Genomic DNA, 10,237 nt, shown 5'->3' on the forward strand with positions numbered 1-10,237 from the left:
TACTTCCCATCACTCTGTGAAGCTACTCCAGGATCAATTGAACTGACAAGAGTTCCTGTCTACTTGTAGTTTGCACTGTAGGGGGTGAGTGATTTTAAGGTCACTTGAAAATGACTCCTGAAAAAGGTATCTTGAATAAAGAAACATACAAGAGGTGCAAGCAAGAAGATTTTAACTTTAAATATGCTTTTTAGCAGCTGGATCTCATATCACTTGGCTCTCTTTTGGTTATGATTACAGTCCTCAAAAGCCAACCTAAAGCAAAGATACCACATTAATTTGAAGTAATTCATATTTATACTGAAAGTGGACCTAAGATAAACCTCTGTAACAGAAAACATCCTGATCATTGATACACTTTTTAAAAGCCTGAAACAATGTGTTATTCCAACCTACAGTGTTATCAGCCAAACGGAATTGGCTTAGGCCTTACACTAAACAAAGTATGCTAACAAGGGAGGGAAGTATAATGAAAATAAAGTAAAGAAATCCAAATAACTTTCCAAGGACTAAAATAGAACGTCGCCAAAAGATGGAAAGTATTTCTCCATCTCATGGAAAGGCAGTGGTCCGTGGCATTGCCTATTCTATGGGGTTAAGGAAATAGCTCTGGTTTATTTTAATGTACCATGTAATCTGGTTCATTTCCCATATTGTTCTGTGATCTTTACCGCAATTCAAAGGAAAAATTGGACCCGTGTTTCGAATATCATCTTGATAAAACTTTTTGCATTTCTAAACTCACCTTGGAAATTTACTTTTCTTTCCCCCTCTTTCACTTATAAAAGCAAGCCAATGAAAATAAAACCAGTAAAAATAAATGAACTATAAGAAACAAGTTACCCCAGGACTCAAAGAGCATTGGTTTGTTCGAGTCAGAGGCAAATTCCTAATGCCTCTGGTTTCTTTTGTGCTTGCACAATGTATGAAGTATGGTTTCCTGTGCGCTTACACAATGATATTTTACTTGGATTATTTCTTGTTGGTAAATGCTTCACTTTCAATTACTTCTTCTTTTATTCAATTTCTCTCTAAATTGTCTAGATATCTTGCACCCCTTCTGTATTTGTTCAAGGTTTTCTCTGTCTCTCCATTTCCCAGGCCCCACAATTGCTTCTATTGCAGTTTCTGGTATCAAGGTTACAGCTGACACAGTTCTGGCTTTCACAAAGGCCATTTTCAACAAAGGAATTCTGGTTTGTGTTTGAGTCTAATGTAGCTATGCTTAGGAACACACCAAGTCGAGGAGAGTCCCATGGTGCCCCCAGCAGTATGGCGCTCTTTTTAGGTACAGTAAGCCTTAGCAGGGGGAACCACAAAAACAAAAATGACTTCTTGGGGGAGGCATGTATTTGGCTCCGTGGTTAAGACATTGGATGGGACACCCCATCATATATCAGAGTACCTGTGTTTAATCCTCAGCTCCTGACTCCAGCCTCCTGCTAACACAGACCCTGGGAGACACCAGTGATGGCTTAAGTAATTGGGTTCCTGCCACCCATGTGGGAGACCTGTATTGAGTTCCCAGCTCCCCAGCTTTGGTTTAGTTGGGCTCAGTCCTAGCTGTTGTAGGCATCTGGGGAGTGAACCTGCAGATGGGAAAAACTCTGTGTGTGTGTGTGTGTGTGTGTGTGTGTGTGTGTGTTTACCTCTCAAAGTCTTTTAGAAACAAAATGATTTATGGGGTCTATCCCTGACAGCCGTGATACTAGTTGATGGCAGCTGTCTTTATAAATAAGGGGAAGGGCTGAGATGCTTTCTAAAGCTCTCTACTTGGCCAGTGCCGTGGCTCACTTGGCTAATCCTCCACCTGCAGCGCCAGCACTCTAGGTTCTAGTCCTGGTTGGGGCGCCGGGTACTAGTCCCAGTTGCTCCTCTTCCAGTCCAGCTTTCTGCTGTGGCCCGGGAGGGCAGTGGAGGATGGCCCAAGTGCTTGGGTGCCTGCACTCACATGGGAGACCAGGAGGAAGCACCTGGCTCCTGGCTTCGGATAGGCGCAGTGCTGGCCGTAGCAGCCATTTGGGGAGTGAACCAACGGAAGGAAGACCTTTCTCTCTGTCTTTCTCTCACTGTCTATGACTCTACCTGTCAAATAAAATAAATAAATAAATAAAAAAATAAATAAATAAAGCTCTCTACTGGGTATTCCTATTTCAAAGACCTACCTTAAGGATATTATTTGCAAAAAGAAAAATAATAAATGATCCTTTTATGGCATGAGGATGATACCTGTAGTAGCCCCAGCCCTACGTAGTGCTTTTTCTATGGGCACTTAGCACAATTAAGTCAAAATGTTTCAAAATCAATGTTTTGTCTGTTGTAATTTTCACAAGGCTGGTATCTAATAGGGATAGTTAGGTAATTTGACAGACTTCTCAGTGTTAATTTTATCCCAGCTACTCTTTGCTTTCTTTCCTTTGTGCTTTTTAAAAAATTTTTATAAAGGAGACAAATTTCATATACACAGTTTTAAGAGCATGATACTCCCCACTTAACTCTCCTTTCTTATTTTTCTTTTAATTTTTACAATGACATACTTTCTTTTCTTTTTTTAAAGATTTATTTTATTTATTTGAAAGGAAGAGTTAGAGAGAGAGAGGAAGATATTGAGAAAGAAAGAGATCTTCCATCCACTGGTGCACTCCCCATGTCGCTGCAGTACCCAGGGCTAGGCTAGGTTGAAGCCAGGAGTCAAGAATTTCTTCTGGGTCTCCCACATGGGTGCAGAGGCCCAAGTATTTGGGCCATCTTCTGCTGCTTTCCCAAGCATATTAGCAGGGAGCGGGATTGGAAGTAGAGCAGTTGTGGCTCAAACCAGCACCATATTGCAGGCGGCAACTAAAACCTTTATACTAAAACATTGGCCCTACAATGACATACTTTCATTTTATATTTTCTATCAACTTTCTACTAACTTGCTTGGGAGGCAGTGAATGATGGAACAAGTACTCCCACCAAGTCCCATGTGAGAGACACAAATGGAGTTCCTATCTGCTGGCCTCAGCCTGCCCCAGCCCCAGTTGTTGTGGACATTTGGGGATTCAATCAACAGTTGAAAGATATCTTTCCCTCTCTCTCTCTCTCTCTCTGCTTCTCCTCTCTCTGTGTAATTCTCACTTCCAAATAAATAAATAAATCTTAAAAAAATCTTTCTCTCTCTCTGTCTCTCTCTTTCTCTGTCACTCAGCCCTTCAAAGAAATAGATATTTTTTAAGTTCTTAGAAAAATGGAATTAAATATTCATTTTGATGCAAGATGATTTTGAAATCTGTGTGTAATTTTTTCATAATATAAATTTTCCATGAACTTTTTAATGACCCCATGAATATGTAGATTCAGAATTTTTGTAACAAATAAACTTATCCTTTGACTCCATTTTTTCAAAAATGTTTTGAAGCACTCTCATACTAAAATGAGCGTTACTGTACATTCTAACAAAAAAATCTATTACTAAAAGTCATTTTTATCATTCTCTGGTCTTTGAGGACCTATTGTTGCAAGACAGAAAAATTGTGTATGTACATGAATTAAATGCAAAAGAATTCCATTTTTAAGAAAAGAGCCAGGGGCAGTGTGGTGGCATAGCAGGGTAGCAGGTAAAGCTACTAAGATGCCAGCATCCCATATGGGCTCCGGTTCAGGTTCCAGCTGCTCCACTTCTAATCCAACTCCCTGCTAATGCACCTGTGAAACCAGTGGAGAATGGCCCAAGTGCTTTGGCTCCTGCACCCATGTGGGAGATCTGGGAGAAGCTCTGTCTCCTGGTTTGAGCCTGGCCCAGCCCTGGCCGTTGTGGACATTTGGGGAGTGAACCAGCAGATGAAAGACATCTCTCTTTCTCTCTCTCTCTCTTCTCTCTGTCTCTTCCTCTCTCTGTGTACCTCTGTCTTTCAAATAAATAAACAAATCTTCAGAGAGAGAGAGAAGAGCATGCCTCAAGTATTCTTTCTTGAACAACATAAACTGCAGCCCAAAATCATTTCCCAGATTCAATTATAAGAGCCAGGACTCGGCCCAGCTCTAATTGACTCCAGGAATATTTTTTTCATTTGAAAGATAATTTAATTCACTGCCACATGTTTACTGGGGTAGTTCTCTGATCTTGGCCACGATGGTTTCTCTGTCCTCACTACCAGGTGTGGTTTCCAAGGAACCCAGAGACTCACTCTGCTCTCATCTCCTCAGTTGTTACCGGCTTAATCTTCTTTTCTGAATGGCATTTATTCTTCTGTGGTTTTCCCTCCAGCGTCTTTCTCTTTTTGTAATCATTGAGCTATTCACGCTTGAATTGAAATAGTGAAGTCAGCTTTTAATGCTAGATCAAAAATATCAGAGAGGAGCTACCAATTTCATGGTTCACAAAATAATGTTATCAATCTGGACTGCTTAAGAGATACCAGAGTCTGCTGACCCAAATGCAAACTCATTGGCCTTGAAATAATTTTGCTCCTATCTGATGGCTGAAGAGCCATAGTAAAGTTTTGCTTAGAATTTTCCAGGCCAGTGACTGTCATCACTGACTTTCATCCTCAAAGAAGTAGAACTTGGGGGTTTTAAGAGAGTGCTCATTTGAACGTTGGAAGGTCAGAATTATATTTTCTGAGAAGACAAGATATCCTCATCAAAACTTATTATTTTTTTTGACAGACAGAGTGGACAGTGAGAGAGAGACAGAGAGAAAGGTCTTCCTTTGCCATTGGTTCACCCTCCAATGGCCAAGGTGAGTCATAAAGCTAAGCCCAGAAGCAATATAAAAGGCACAGCAAAAGGCATGGGTACACAGAGGCATGAGAAGTTGAGCTACAGATGCTCTCAACCCACCACCCCTATCCAGGCATAACCAAAGCAATGCAGCCAGCAAAGCCATAGAAGGGGCCACTTTTTGTGCTACTACTTTGTGAAGATGGAAAGGGAGGGAAGGCATGGAAGTAGAATCCAAGTTTACCAAACCAAAGACTGGAAGTCAAAGTCAAAATCAGGTGATTAAACAAGGCATCAAGGGAAAAATGGGGGCACACCTGCATAAAAAATGGAACAAAAGATAGAAAAGCCTGCAATGGGGACATGGAGTATATGAAGGTACTTCAAATAGTTTGTAGAAAAATGACAATTAAAAGATATGTTTATTTTGGTGAAAAAATTGAAATCCAGGCATACAAGGAGGCTTCAAAGAATTCATGGAAAATATATGTATGAAAAAACTATACATGGATTTCAAAATTTTTGTACTAAAATAAACTTGTCTCCTATTTATTCTTTTTTTTTTTTTTTAAACTTTTTTTTTTTTTTTTTTTTTGACAGGCAGAGTGGACAGTGAGAGAGAGAGACAGAGAGAGAAAGGTCTTCCTTTTGCCGTTGGTTCACCCTCCAATGGCCGCCGCTGCAGCCGGCGCACCGCGCTGATCCTGGCAGGAGCCAGGAGCCAGGTGCTTTTCCTGGTCTCCCATGGGGTGCAGGGCCCAAGCACCTGGGCCATCCTCCACTGCACTCCCTGGCCATAGCAGAGAGCTGGCCTGGAAGAGGGGCAACCGGGACAGAATCCGGCGCCCCAACCGGGACTAGAACCCGGTGTGCCGGCGCCGCAAGGTGGAGGATTAGCCTATTGAGCCACGGCGCCGGCCTATTTATTCTTTTTTAAAGAGATTTATTTATTTATTTGAAACTCAGAGTTACACAGAGAGAGAAGGAGAGGCAGAGAGAGAGAGAGGTCTTTCATCCGATGGTTCACTCTCCAGTTGGCTGCAACAGATGGAGCTGTGCTGATCCAAAGCCAGGGGCCAGGAGCTTCTTCTAGGTCTCCCATGTGAGTGCAGGGGCCCAAGCACTTGGGCCATCTTCTACTGCTTTCCCAGGCCATAGCAGAGACCTGGATCAGAAGTGGAGCAGCTGGGACATGAACCGGCACCCATATGGAATGCCAGCACTGCAGGCAGTGGCTTTACCCACTATGCCACATTTATTCTTTATAAAGATTTATCTATTTATTTGAAAGCAAAGTGACACACAGAGAGAGAGGGAGAGACAAAGAAGGGAGAGATTTTCCATCCGTTGGTTCACTCCCCAAATGAACCAGGTCTGGGCCAGGGCAAATTCAACAGCCAGAACTCTATCCTGGTCTCCCATGCAGGTGGCAGGAACTCAAGCACTTGGCCATCTTCTGCTTTTCCAGATGTTGGGTAATGGCAGTAGATCTTGGCCCCTGTTTTTATTGCAAAGTCCTTGGGACCCTGCCTGCTCTGTCTCCTGCTTCTCAGAGAGAAGGTATAACAGGGATATTCTATCCCACTCAGGCTCATCCTGTCCCCTACAGAAACTGGGGGCAGGGAGGGCTAATGTGCAGAAATAAGAGATCCGACTTTCTGAGCAGCCAGCCACAGGGCACTACAGACACAGAGCAGTTCCCACATCCGGAATTGGGGTCAAGAGGATGCACTGTCCTCATACGGAGCTCCTTCCCCAATGTTTTACCTCCTCTTCAGGCCTTCCCACAAATAATTTTTAGTATAAGTGTGTCCCAAAGGTTTCCTGGGACATACCTATGCTGAAATAAGAAAGCTTATGCATTGTTTATCTGAAATTCAAATGCATCTGGGAATCCAACTGCGTCACATAAGTAGAGTCATTCTCAGATTTAAGACTGCTTTCACTCTTTGCTGACCAGCTTATACAATGGTACTCACTTATAAGATGTACACAGGAAAATACTTTCCTTATTACATTCTTTAAAAGCACTATTTCAAATATTCTTCAAAAAGCGAGATGCTCCGTGAACTTAATTTCTTTTTCATCCCAATAACACTTACTCAGGAAAGGGAATGAAGTAGATTACATCCAATTAGTTTGCTGTTCATTAAATCAATGCCTCTCAAAATAATCCCATCTTGAAATTTTGCATTGATGAGGGCTTCCTGTTTTGGAGATATTCAGGCAGTCCCGTATACAATTGTACTTGAAATCCTTTGTCTGAAAATATGTTTTCAGCCAAATCCACAATGTGAGCCTTTCCATAGGACATTTGACATACTCCTTCAAGAAGTTAATGGTCCCAGAAACCAACTGGAATTGAGAAGAGAACGTTCCAGAATAAGGGTTGAGGCAAAGGTAAGATCATTAACAACCAAATATAATGAGTGGACCTTAATGTGTTCAAATCAATTTTTAATAAGATTTTTTAGCAAACAGAGGAAATTTTAGTATTAAATGGAGTTAGGGATTATTACTAGTTTAATTATGGATGGTCTAGCACTTCTTTTTTGAGATTCATATGATGATATATAGTGCTAAAGTAACATGATGTCTGGAAATTGCTTTAAAAACTGAAAAGGAGGGAGAGAGAGAGAAAGAGAAAAAAGAGGAAATTAGTTGGCAAACTGTTAATGGCCAATGAAGCCCTATGACACACTCATGAAGGTCTTGATATTTCTCATTGTTTCATGTTTTGAAAATGTATATATATTGGCCGGCACCACAGCTCACTTGGCTAATCCTCTGCCTGTGGCGCTGGCACCCTGGGTTCTAGTCCCGGTTGGGGCGCCGGATTCTGTCCCAGTTGCTCCTCTTCCAGTTCAGCTCTCTGCTGTGGCCTGGGAAGGCAGTGGAGGATGGTGCAAGTGCTTGGGCCCTGCACCCACATGGGAGACCAGGAGAAGCACCTGGCTCCTGGCTTTGGATCGGCGCAGCGTGCCGGCCGTAGCGGCCATTTGGAGGGTGAACCAACAGAAGGAAGACCTTTATCTCTGTCTCTCTCTCTCTCTCTCACTGTCTAACTTTGCCTGTCCAAAAAAAAAAAAAATGACAAACTTCAATCTAATATTGAAATATTACATAGAAAAATATTTACAGGGAAACCATTATTTTTTCAACTTCCTAATGTTTTAACTTCATTTATAATTTTGTTTCTAGTTATAAAAATAGTGTATACTTAATATTTTTTACAAAAGTAAACACAAGAAATTAAACAAGACAAAAATCACGTGAAATCATGTATAGATAATTGGAGGAGCAGCAAATGAGATTTCTGTCTAGTCCCATTTTATTATTATTGCATATACTTATTTTAAATGAGTAGGTTTGGGGCCACCTGTTTGCCCAATAAATTTCCTTTTATTCTAGAGTGGGTTTTGTTCAATGACAAATTGTTGGGTTGGTAACAATAATTGATGGTAACAATAATTGAGTTGTGGATAATCAATAGAGATGCTTCCTTTTATCTTTTTCTCTTCCTTTTTTAAATTTTTTTGTCAGGCAGAGTGGACAGTGAGAGAGAGAGACAGAGAGAAAGGTCTTCTTTTTCTGTTGATTCATCCCCCAATGGCCAATCCAGCGGTGTGCTGCGGCCGGCGCACCTCGCTGATCCGAAGCCAGGAGCCAGGTGCTTATCCTGGTCTCCCATGCGGGTACAGGGCCCAAGCACTTGGGCCATCCTCCACTGCCTTCCCGGGCCACAGCAGAGAGCTGGACTGGAAGAGGAGCACCCGGGACAGAATCCGGCGCCCCGACCAGGACTAGAACCCGGGGTGCCGGGGCCACAGGCAGAGGATTAGCCTAGTGGGCTGCGGTGCCAGCCTCTCTTCCCTTTTAAAAAGTTTACTTTGGGCCGTCAATGAGGTCTAGTGGGTAAAGGCAACATCTGCACCACCAGCATCTCATACAGGTGCTGGTGTGTGTCTCGGCTGCTCCACTTCCAATCCAGCTCCCTGCTAATGTACCTTGGAAAGCAGTGGGAGATGGCCCAGGTGCTTGAGGTCCAGTACTCATGTGGAAGATCCAGAAGAAACTCCTGGTTCCTGGCTTCAGCCTGGCCTAACCCCAGCCATTGTGACCATCTGGGGAGTGAACCAGTGAACAGAAGGTTCTCTCTCTCTCTCTCTCTCTCTCTCTTTCTCTCTCCCTATCTCAGTCTCTCCTTCTCTAAATTCAAATAAATTTAAAAAATCTAAAAACAGCTTTTCTTACTTAATTTCAACTTCTGATCAAAACAGTACCATAATTCAGTAATTTCTTTGCCTCACTGGTGGTATTAAGTAGAACTTCAGCTTTTAATTTTTAAATATCTACTACGTGTTCAAGAGTTCATTAGTTCCCTATTTGGTTATTTTAAGATATTATCTTGATTTTGCCTATCAAAATGGACATCTGTACAATTCTAAAACATGATAAAGTCCTTAGAAACATACCAATCATCATTACTTTACAGTGGTGTACTATGTGGTTATAACATGGTGAGATAATTTCCATCTGGCCCTCAACAAATGCTGTTGCTAACTTGGGCATAGCTCACTCAAAACATAGCAAAGGAATATCACCACTTGTCACCGTTATTGTCTTACAAACCTGATGCTTGAACAATGACCTGGAACTAAAATCCAGAAGAGATGCTAACTTGAAGAATGACTTGAGAAAAAATAAGCTTGTATGAGTCTTCCTTAATCCACATTTAACTAGAGTCAGAAGTAAGACCTCTGCTGATATTATGGGCCTGTTGAAGAACATGGATCATCTACAAAGTACTCTTGCCAAAATATGTGGTATGAGTTTAATTAAGCCCCTGTATCTGCACCATGGCTTTTACTGCACAACAGAACCCCCAAATCTCAGTGGCTCAGAACTATAACCATTTACTATTTCACACTATTCTGTGGAGTCAGATAGATGGTTCTTCTGGTCTGAGCCATCTGGATAGTTGAGGAAATTTCACTATAAATGTTGACTGAAGGAATAAGGAGAACTTGGCCCCACAGCTTTCCATAACTAGACTAACAGGTCACAGAATTCTCAGGAACAGTAAAAATGGGCAAGATCCAGTGCACACCTTGTCTCATGCCTCTACTTGTCTCACATGTGTTAGTATCACACTAGCCAAAGCTAGTCATTCAGAGTCGAGGGAAGAAGAAACAGACTGTACCACTTGATAGGAAAAATATTGTCAATTTTGCAATCTAACCATGACATTTAGCTTCTATCTTATATAAACACAGTATGGAGGGGGGAAGCTGAATGATATCATAAGAAACTAGTGAGGGGCCAGCGCTGTGGCGTAGTGGGTATAGCTGCCACCTGCTGTGCTGGCATCCCATATGGGTGCCAGTTTGAGTTCCGGCTGCTCCATTTCCGATCCAGCTCTCTGCTATGGCCTGGGAAAGCAGTAGGATACGGCCCAAATCCTTGGGCCCCTGTACCCATGTAGGAGACTTGGGTAGAAGCTCCTGGCTCCTGGCTTCAAATTGTCCCAGCTCTG

The sequence above is a fragment of the Oryctolagus cuniculus genome, chromosome 3, assembly GCF_051225735.1.
Source record: "Oryctolagus cuniculus isolate XC-2025 breed Fujian yellow rabbit chromosome 3, ASM5122573v1, whole genome shotgun sequence".
Taxonomy (NCBI): Eukaryota; Metazoa; Chordata; class Mammalia; order Lagomorpha; family Leporidae; genus Oryctolagus; species Oryctolagus cuniculus.